Raw genomic sequence first — 10,851 nt, forward strand, 5'->3', positions numbered from 1 at the left:
GGAATTTGCAGCAAGCGGCGAGTAATTAAACACAATTTAACTTCGGGTGCGTGTGTGAGTTTTTAAAAATAATATTTGCGGATAAATTAAGCTGAAAAAATGTTGATGATGAAAAGTTGTAAATAGGTCAAATTGATACACAAGAAGCCGATTGCCGGTAGCAAACGAAAGATCGAGTAAAGCCCGAACAGACGCCGGTGAGCAAAGGCATTTCTGGCATTGGCAGTCGGGTGAAATACGGCCAATACCTGCCTTCCAGTGCTGTTGTGGCAAACTCTTATGTTGTCCTCAAAGTATCTGCTATAGTGGCTATAAAGTACCGCGCCGCGCCAACCCACTACACGCGCGCACTATATCTCTATCCCACAATCAAACTCCATTACGAGTCAATATTTTTTGCCGCACATCCAGCGGCAGCGCTAAAAGCTTCCCGGCGAGGATCCGCAACCCTTGTTGAGTTTTGGCTTGCTTGCGTCTTACTTACACGCGCCGATGTTGTGTTGACAAATATTTTTATGTCATTTTATATCGTCACTCGACTAGACTCGTCGGATAAATCCGTCTCAAGTAGTCAGAAATGGTTATTCAATATGTTGGAGAGTTTGTGAATTTCATAAATATTTCTCTGTTTTGGGTCAACTCGATTCAAATCATTTCGATTCAACTCGTATATATTTGTGGATAGAATGTGTATAATGGACATTTCTATTCGCTGTCCGTTTCAAATCCCATTTAATAAATCCCATTAATTTACTTGATAATTAAGTGGATGTCGTGGCCAATGATAGCTACTAGCTGGGGCTTTGCTCGTTTTGCCGCCGCCGCCGCTGCTGGCACTCGCGTCGGTGTGTGCGGATGTGCGGACTGCGAAATCGGGTGTAAGTGCGGAACAATAAGAGCGACGGCCGCAAATAGAGCAGTATATTACAACATCATTGTTCCTTTGATAAATGAGTAAAGACGCGGAGATAAAATCGTCAAAGCATACGAGCGGCTACGCTTTCAAAACAACGAATCCAAATCATTCACACGCCGTAAGTGCGAGCGAAAGATTTTGTAAACTATTATATGAATACCAAATTTTAATTAATTTAATTTACCTTATTTTTATTACTTATACTATTAATGGATTAAAAATATCATCATGTAAAGATTTAAAAAATGCTAAATATTTTGCTTAATTATCAAAAACCATTATACAACGTCAAAAAGTCCAACGAGAACAAAAATCAATTAGCGCACGATTTCTGCCTGCCAGTCTTTTCGGAGTTCGCTGCGTTTCATGAAAAATTCACCGGAGCGACGTTTTTGATAAATGATTTATTACTACATGAAGGTAGTACTAAGCCCCGGCTTCAACTTTCCGCCGAGTAAAAAGCTAATTATTTGCCCATAATACATGAGACTCTTCAGGCGTCTTTGGCGAATCGCTTAGAATTAAAATTATACCCGATATAACCGCGCTTGATTGGTACAAACTCTCGCGCACTCGTCTAAGGGATTTTATTTCTATAATCACGTCAATCAATTAACGGATTTGCTTGTTTTACGACGGTTTCGCTTTTATTGCCTTATCGCATTTAATAATTAAGCGACGGTGGGTACTATTTCCGATTAGAAATTTACAACGTGAACAAATCGAAATTATATGCATTTGCAGAATAACGCCTCGACGTAGAGATAAAACAAAGACGCAGGCAGTACGGGATGGGAGATTAATCGGACAATTTTGTAATAAGAGGCAATGAATAATTGATATTCGTTTCTTAATTAAATTCCTTTCACCCTCGCGTAAGATTTTCAATTCGGCGATTGGCAAGTCGTTTGCAGCTTCCAGCAATTTGTCTCCGGTTACTTTCGTGTCGGTTTTTTTGATTTGACAAAAAATGTTAACATGCGCTTAATAGAATTATTTTATATGCTGTGCACGTCGTGCAAATCAAATATTGACAAAACAGACGGTCGTTTGATGCAATACAAAATACCGGATAGTGTCTGTCTATTCGATTTATCCGTAGTAATTTCTCAATGAAAATTGATTGCTTTTTAATTTGCATACAAAAAACATAAATAAATAAGTTCCACTTTACATCGAATCGACTAATATGTTTCTTGCATGATGCATTGTTAATTTTTTTAACACAAAATCATTAAAATCACATTTGTTGGTGCTTGTAAATGAAAAATTTATGTTATTAAAATAATTTTGTAAAAATATTGTTTCGAAGTCACCAATGGCGTCTTTAAATCTGACCAAAATGGGCCTTAGCAAACGTCGCAGGTTGGCGTTACGGCAACTATACGACCTCAACACTCACATCGTGTAACCGCCGCCGTTGCCGCCGCCTGGAATGTGGGCAATCGTATGGTGGATTCGCCGGGCATAAATGTAACACGCGTATAACTTTCAGCGCGGAAGCTTTTCGAATGTAATTGGAAAGTTTACATCAAATATATTTTATCGCTCCGCTAGACAATATCGCCGATGTGGAACTTGGAAATAATATAATAAAAAGGAATCTAATTAAATCGATTCGATCGGATTTATTTTATGCGCGCATAAATCTTGATTTTAAAGCTGACCGCAGCACCAACGAAGTAACTTAGGGGTTGATAGATGTCGGAAGAGCAAATTTTCCAGCATCTTTGATCTTTACCTTTACAAAAAACTGAATATTTAAACAAGATAATAATAAATTACATTTAAGTAAAAATGTAGTGAATTAAATTAATTTTATCCTTTTGAATAATTTAAATGTTTTCATGCGCAAAGCAATATTATTCTTTATTGGAAAATAAAACGCAATTCCAAACACGTACCATCTTGCGAGCTCCAATGCAAGCGGAAATATCTAACTCAATTTTTGATATTATTTTCCGGTTCATTACTGCGCTCCTGCCCCACGGAAAATGTTGCGGACATGAATGTACGCTGCGGATATAAAACCGGTTTTAAAGTTTTGTTGCGTTTTGTTTGTTGCATCCATCAAAAGCAGCCATTGCAGGCTAAGTGCGCAAAGTGCAAGTAAAAGCTAAGAAATTAAATTACAAAATAAGAAAATATAATTAGATCAACATCTGGAACTTAAAACCACTCCGCAATTTTGATAATCATTTTTACTGCTTGTAATTTTTATAAATTCAGCCCTGGTTTTAGGGCAGAGGTAGAAGAGATGGTCAGGTTGTGCGCGAGTCAACAAAAGCCGGTAACGAGGGCTGATCAAAGCCGTAGGTAAACCGAATTTGACTGCCTCGGTCGCTTCATCCCGGGGCGTTGCTCAAACACTGTACTTTAATTAAATCAACCCTTACCTTAACAATCGCAGCGGCGCCCGCTTCTTCGTGCCGCGCGCAAATAGGTGAAATCTGTTTCTCGAATTTTTTTTCTGCACCAAACCGGAAAAATAAACGCGTGTGTCTAACCCTTTTTATACGCCTCTTCGTTTCTCTTTTTGTGTGGGTGTACCCTCTGAGCGCAAAAAAAATCACTCGACTAATTCCGCGTTTCATTTATTTCGAAGTAAATTTCCAATGAATAAACATCGTTTTAATTCGAGCGGGCGGATCGTAATGCACGTAGATTTTTTTATGGCTCGATAAATAAGGGCAGCGGCAAAGGGCACTAAACGTCACATTTCGTTTGCGTACCAAATATCTCCGAAGATGTATGTACGAAGATATGGATGGGGGAATTGCAGCATAAAAGGCGCAACAACAAAAAGAGGGCGCATTTCTCACGGGAGGCTCGTCTCGACGAAAAACGAACAACCCCAGGGTGAGGGTGGCACGCGGGGATAACGTGATGTGATGTGGTTTTTCATTTGGTTTGTTACAGATTAAGGCATGGAAGGCAACTTTGCTTTTGTCTTGATTTATCTTCCATGGACTATTAATTTTTCATTCACCACATTTTCAAAGAAAATTACTCTTTTAACAAAAGTCTACAATTCAATGTTTTATTTGTTTTGTGAAGTCTTAGAAAAACAAGGCAATCCCTGGAGACGTCAGGAATAAAGTAGACTAGACATGTGATTTTACGACCTTTTGGCAAAAAAATATAAAAATCGAATGACACTGCGTCATGTACGTACTCTTCCCTAAAATAAATCAAAAAATATTTAATAAAATATCACAATATTATCCCGCTTAGTATAATAAAATATAAAAATATTTACTTTTTTATTATTTCAATGTTGTTTAAAGGAATTATTTTAAAACCGTAGATACATACTGTATAAATTGAAGAAGTACTCGAGAATGTGCCTTAAAAGAAGACACATCTCCTTCATGTCTTTATAACATTCAGCCAAACGATTCGCTCGCTCATGTCGACGGTCGCACACGTCGCCTCGGATGCTGAAGGCGGCAGGCGGGCACGCGCTTCCTTCGTCGGCACAAAGTAATAGTACTTCAATTGTTATCGCTACTCGTTTCATCTCGGCGCGGCGGCTGATTAAGAAAGACGTAACACTTGCGAATATCTAACTAGATTTCGTGCAGCCGCTGCGCATTGCTAAATAAACACATACTCGCGAGGCGGCGCCTCGCAAGTTTACCGTATCCGCACAGAGAGATGTTTGGTCGTCCTCATTCGCGCGCGGCTTGACGAAAATTTAAACTAAAATATTATGAGAAGCCGTTAACAAGCGGGCGAAAACGACGTCGGCGAAACAAGGGGGCTTTTCTTCGCGTGTGCTTCAGGAACGCGCTGAAGTAATGACAGTCAGAAAGCGCCAACGGGAAACGGAAAAGGCCGCAAAAGCCGAGCGCAAACTTTTGTTATCTTTTCAACGCGAGCGGCGCGCACCAACGAGCACGAAAGATTGAAACATAATACGCGCCGTCGTTCGACTGATGTATGTTGATATTGAAGATAAGATTCCAGTTAAAATGTGTATGAAACAAATATCTGCATACCGCGTAACGACCCGAAATAATAAGCAAACACACACAGCGAACACGCAAAGTTAAGCAGAAGGCGTAGGCTGTGGCTGCGGGCGTAGAAGAAAAAAACGCCTGGAATAACTTGAAATTGAGGAAAATATCGAACGACCGCATTGTTCGAATCAAACGGCGAGTTGGCGGCTTATTGTTAGAAATCTTGATTCATCTTGAATAATAGTGTCGACGCATTGAACCGAACAAAGTTGTGTTTTTTTTTTATCCGGCGAAGAAAACGCTGATAAGAGTGATGTTTGTGTTGCAATCAGTGAGACAATATCAAAGTCATTTCTTATGTGAACATGGATGTACGGACGTGGAAGTAGTTTTTTTGTTGTTGTCGGTTTGGTCACAAAACGACGATCATTTTTCATGTGACAGCTTATGAAAAACTCGGGACAAAAGCGACATCTTTGGAGACATACGACATCATTTAAAATGTTTGTTGTAGGTTTTTTTGTTATTAGTTATTGTAAATTAGTCTTTTCTTATATTAAGGTGGTTAAAAATTAGTTCCTATGTGAGAATACAATGGTGATAATATGGAAAAAATTAAAAACTATCCATAAATTTATAAAAAATTCCCTAAAATGCCCAGAAACCGAATTTTATATTTTTTATTTTTACTTCTGAAGAAAAGCGTCTTTGACTACTAAATACTGGTTAAAAATTGAAAAATTCTTAAGTTGTTTAAGAGATACAAGGTGTTTTTTCGATAAATATTAAAGAATTTGAACAAAATATCCTTTTCCGGAGATAATTTAAGTTATTTTCGGGTGCAAAAAAATTATGCATATCTTAAGTGAATTGTTTATCTTCTAAATGAAAGCAAACACAAAATTTCTTAATTTTTAAAAGAGATACGAGAAATTTTCCACGCCAAGCAGCATAAGCGGATTACTGAAATGTAAATAGCAACGTGTGCCCTTGTAATAACCGTTAGAGTTATGTAATGACTGCGTGTTGTATCGTTTGCGAGATTAATTAGGACGACCTTGATTGTTTATACGTTCAAATTACGAATGTGTTTATAGCGTCGACTGCAGAAGATAATTAACATCGACGACATTAGCATCTCGTAAATTCGACGGTGCCGCATTTTCCCCATTGGAAACATCGACGGGAGCTCGAAATAAGCTCATTAAGCGTCGGCTATTGCACAGCGGAAAATTGAAACAATATCGAAAGGGAAGCGATAAATATTTTAAGCCTTCGATCTAATGCCGGCAATTATTATGAAAGTCGACGTTATTAATTAGAAGCATGTCCGGGGTGAGGGTTGCGCTGTTAGAAGTGTGTAAGATATTAATTAAAGTTTTATGGAGCAAGATTAGAGACGTGTGCGCGCGCGCGAGAGCGCGGAGAAAGTTGCTCCGCGATACTACGGGTCGTTGCCGAATAACTTTTGATCCGGGTGGTGGATTATCCGGGTGTCCAAGGAGCACGCCACCGCCCCTGAGAGTGCGGGACGGTGGGCAACTATGTCAGACTCGCCAAAGCCAGACATAAGCTATACGGCCGCATTGTTTCCACTTCGCGCGCAACTTTCGGATGCTGGCGATTTTCGGCCGCAATGCAACCCTTTAACCCCCCACGTACACAGCCAAGCAAAGAGAAAACCAAAAATAGATTGTCACTTGTCGTGAATAAACATGTTGGTTAAGTGGACTAGTTTAGGGCAGCATAATTTGTTTCTGTCCGGTAAATAAAAAACTAAAGCATAATGAACAAGTTTTGAGGTTATAATATGTTTTTCTTTTTTTTCGGTTTGTGGTTGAATAATTATGAAACTTTCCATCGCTGGCAACCATAATAAGTAGCAGTGGAATAAAACTCCACGTTGGTAAACAACTCAGCGGTGGTCGATGTCTGTTTCACATAAATAAAATGAGCAAAAGCACGCCGAAAACTAAACGCTAACTGGACTTATCGCGTCCGGGAAATCTCGGGCTCGGGGAACGTTGCCGCCGCCGTCGTTTGATTTTTATATCGCATGAGCTCGCGCGCGCGTTACCTAACTTTTACTTGTTGTGCACTTATGGGCCGCTAGCGTTTAATCAAAATGAAATATATGCCGTTTGTTTTACGGCGTGCACACGTTCACAAACGACAATGAATAAAATATGTTTTTTCTCTCTTGAAGTAATTAAAATCGCACAAATATCCGAGTACTTGTTTAATTGTAAAAATTGTAAAAGTTAACCGGAAACTCAAACACAAAGTTGGCGGTTGTGAAAGAATTTGCGAAAAAAGAATGGCTTCCTGCAGGAAGGCATTCCGGAGTGGAAAGTTAAGTGCCATAATAATAAATGCAAAAATGTTGGCAGTCAAAAGTTGATCCGTTAACTCTTGCTTACCAACCTGCGAGGGCCGAAATTCCCATGTTCGGGGCGAACAAAAAGGGTTTTTCTGAAAGTCTTCGGAGAGTGGAGGATCCGTTCCATCAAGTTTCTGGCTGGTGCAGAACGGGCGGCCGGTGCGGCCCGCCGCCGGGGGTGTTATTAATTTTGTATATTTCTAGCGAACGGCGACGCTCTCGTGTAATTCAAACTTGATCTCATTAAAACTTTTCTGCATTAATTTTGCGTTAAAGTGACACCTCGATGGAATAAAAATCAAAATAAGCTACCACACTTTTGTGATCCCATATCGACCAGAAGCACATTGTTGAATAATTTAAATAGTTCATATTATGCTATTCGACAAAATCATGTTAGTTAAAGTATTCGAAAAAAATCGAAAGAAATTACAAGCGTGTTTCTTGCAGCTGTACTCTTGACGGCAACGAGTTCCGGCAGCTATGAGAGCGCAATTTCTTACTTTTTTCATCCCCCTAGACATGGCAGCGGCGAGCATGCGGTTAAATACCTTTTCTTAAGTAAACCAAAAATTTTAATTTCCGCCGACTGGCACGCACGCACGTAAATCTCAGTTCAGGGTTCGCGCCACGGCAATAACACGACGGCTTTTTTAAACACCCTCGTTCAATTAATTTCTCTATCGAATAATAATGTTTTCATTTTCATGGTAGACATTAAACCGACATGCCACTGCAGATTAAACCATTATATTTACGAAATACATCAACTCTGAGGTGACACGTTGAAGCTGTAAAAATGTAATTAAATTTTACCGTAAAATATTACCAGATAGATACAATTTTTATGTTGTAACTTGTTGCGCTAAGCATGAAAAGAACGGATACATTCCAGACACTTAACTTTTTCATTCAACTTTTAATCTTTTTCATGTTAAAGCTGTATTAAAACAATTATTTCAAAATGATTATTGACAGCATATTTAATTATAGGGAAAACAATATTTTGAATAAAATAATAATTAAAGGGTGTTGTATAACAAGTTACACGGCCAATGAATAATGATAAAACGAGTTAATTCCCTTTTATTGTATATTATTATTTGACTAACTCCAACTATAATTTAAGCCTCCAGTTAGCTGTGCGAGTTAGTCGAGCATCACGCCATTTCATCAAAGTTATTATTAATTACTTAATAATTGCGCTCTACACAAATATAAGCACCATACATTTTGTACAAATCGTAAATTTTGCTAAAACTAAGCCTTGTACATATTTAAAAGGGTTGTAAAAAATGTATCACTAAATAGCATTTAATGCTTTTCTAATTAACTAATATTTACTTCGCGTGTCGAGCGCTGGTTCACATTTTAATGCATAATCACTTATTTTTAGACCGAAAACAATAACGCTTCTAACTGCTTTAATATCGAACGCGTTTTTGCACAATAAAAAAGTCTATTGAAAGAAAAAGGGTTAATTTGCTCCAGTTGTTGAATGAAAAAGCGAAGAAAAGAACCGAGAGGCAATTGAAAATTGTTTTTGTCGCTAGGATAATGTTGAAAGGTTCAAATTGGCAATGCAACGCAAAGTAATTTAATTAGGTCTCTATCGATGCCTCGACGCGCTTTCAAACAACTTGCCTTCAATTAGAATAATACAATGTGTCGTTGTGTGTTGTGTAAAATACGTTACAGCTTCCGTTGTGTGATTGTGTGCATGTCGTCGCTCGGCGCAATATCGTAATTGTATTATCGTTTGCTTTACGGCCCGCGAAGAAGTGCCTCGACGAGAGTCGAGACCACAAGTTTCAAGTGTAGTTTTGCAGTTGTCGCCTTATACAGTGGGGACTATTATCAAACAAATGCAAAATAAACCAAAACAATCATTTTTGACTCAAAATAATCGTTTATTAAATATTTAAGAAAACTGTTATGTCTTTATTTAAATTTTTATAAAAATTATTTAATATTATACTTAGTTTAAGTAATTTTTTGTTTTATAGTTCAAAGAAATGTTTCTTTAAGTAATGCAGTCCAATAAATACAAAATTTAAACGTGATATTTGTCCAACTTGAGAGCAAAGTTCAAATTAAACATGAGTTTCTAGTAATAAACGTGACAAAATGTTCGCGGGCATAACCTACATCATTTTAATTCTATTAGCTATTTAATTATGTGATTTAGTGGCACTAACTTTCGCTCATTTCCGCCTGCCTTTCGGTTTTGTCAAGTGCGCTACAAATGCGCGTCTGTCGTATTAGGCAATTAAGCTATTACGCAATTTGGCCCCTCTCTTTGGGGACAATTCAGTGCGCGTATATTTAGGTAAGTTTGTCACTTGAAGACATTTTCCAGACGCTTACTAATAATTACTATTATTATATGACACTATAAAACCAACAAAATTGTAGTTTATTGAATCGTAGAGTTGAAATTTACGTGCGACTAAATTTAATTATTTAATAACTAATCAAATCTTGATGTAGAATATTGCAGATTCAGACATCACTAACTATATTTCGATCCAATATCGAACGCACACTGCACAGCTTATAAATCTCAATGTAGCGATGATTTAGCGATTGGAAATTCGAAAAAATCGGCGAAAGAATGAAGAATTTAAATTTATGATGTGCGTCGTGCACAACACATGGTCCTTACTCAACCAACTGCGACTACAAGCGTTTTTCCTCATGCAACAATAAATATAAACTAGCAGTTTTTGCAATTTGCGCGAATTTCTTTGGTTTTAATAGTTTTTGCTCGATTGTATTGTATTGCAAAATGTTCACACACTGCGAATGCAGGTGAGAGATGAATCGCTGGAATCGAAGGTGACGGCATCGAGGCGTGTTCGCGCACGGCGTGCGCGAGACATCAAGATAAATTGCAAGATGCCGCCTGTCCTTATGTAATAATGATTTATCGACGGACGGACTTCGCCTTTGAAAAGATAGATATCGCTAAGGTTATCGCGACGCTTCTAACGGAATCAAACACGATCGCAATTGACGCGCCGACGCTTTTTCATTTCGACTTCTTTATCCGGCGCGATTCAGCAGACAGCCGAAGAGCGAGTAAATTGTGATTTCGCATCCGGTCGTCGTTTATCCATTCGTTTGGACAATGACAACGAAAATTCCACATCGATATCATTATTATTTCGACCACAATCTCTAATCGAACATGGTATAATAGTAAATTTAAAAATTTTAAACGTAAGATAAAGTTTGCTTTATGAAAACTTTATAAGAAAAATGTATGTGTGCGTGTATCAAAAAATATGCACTCGCAAACGCAATCTTCAGGCCGTTTGTGCGAGGTAGCTTCATGTGTAATGCATCCAGGATGTCTTTCTTGTATCGCACGCGTTCCACAAAGCTCGTCAACTGTATGTCCGCAGCTTTTGTGCAGCAACGAAAGGAAAAATTTAATAAAGCCGCCCAACGAACGCAAGAAATGCTAAGAACCACCTTGAGCCAAAATGAAAACCAGTCCCGAGGCTCTCGTAAATCGGAAAGCAATCTGCGAAAATAGATACCGATTGAGTATAGTAATGTTCCCATATGCATACAAGCAGATAGACCTA

Source organism: Atheta coriaria, unplaced genomic scaffold, assembly GCF_025399875.1.
Source record: "Atheta coriaria isolate IRGN ID8LTWV9N9 unplaced genomic scaffold, Caltech_Dcor_3.1 hic_scaffold_5_pilon, whole genome shotgun sequence".
In the NCBI taxonomy this organism is placed as follows: domain Eukaryota; kingdom Metazoa; phylum Arthropoda; class Insecta; order Coleoptera; family Staphylinidae; genus Dalotia; species Dalotia coriaria.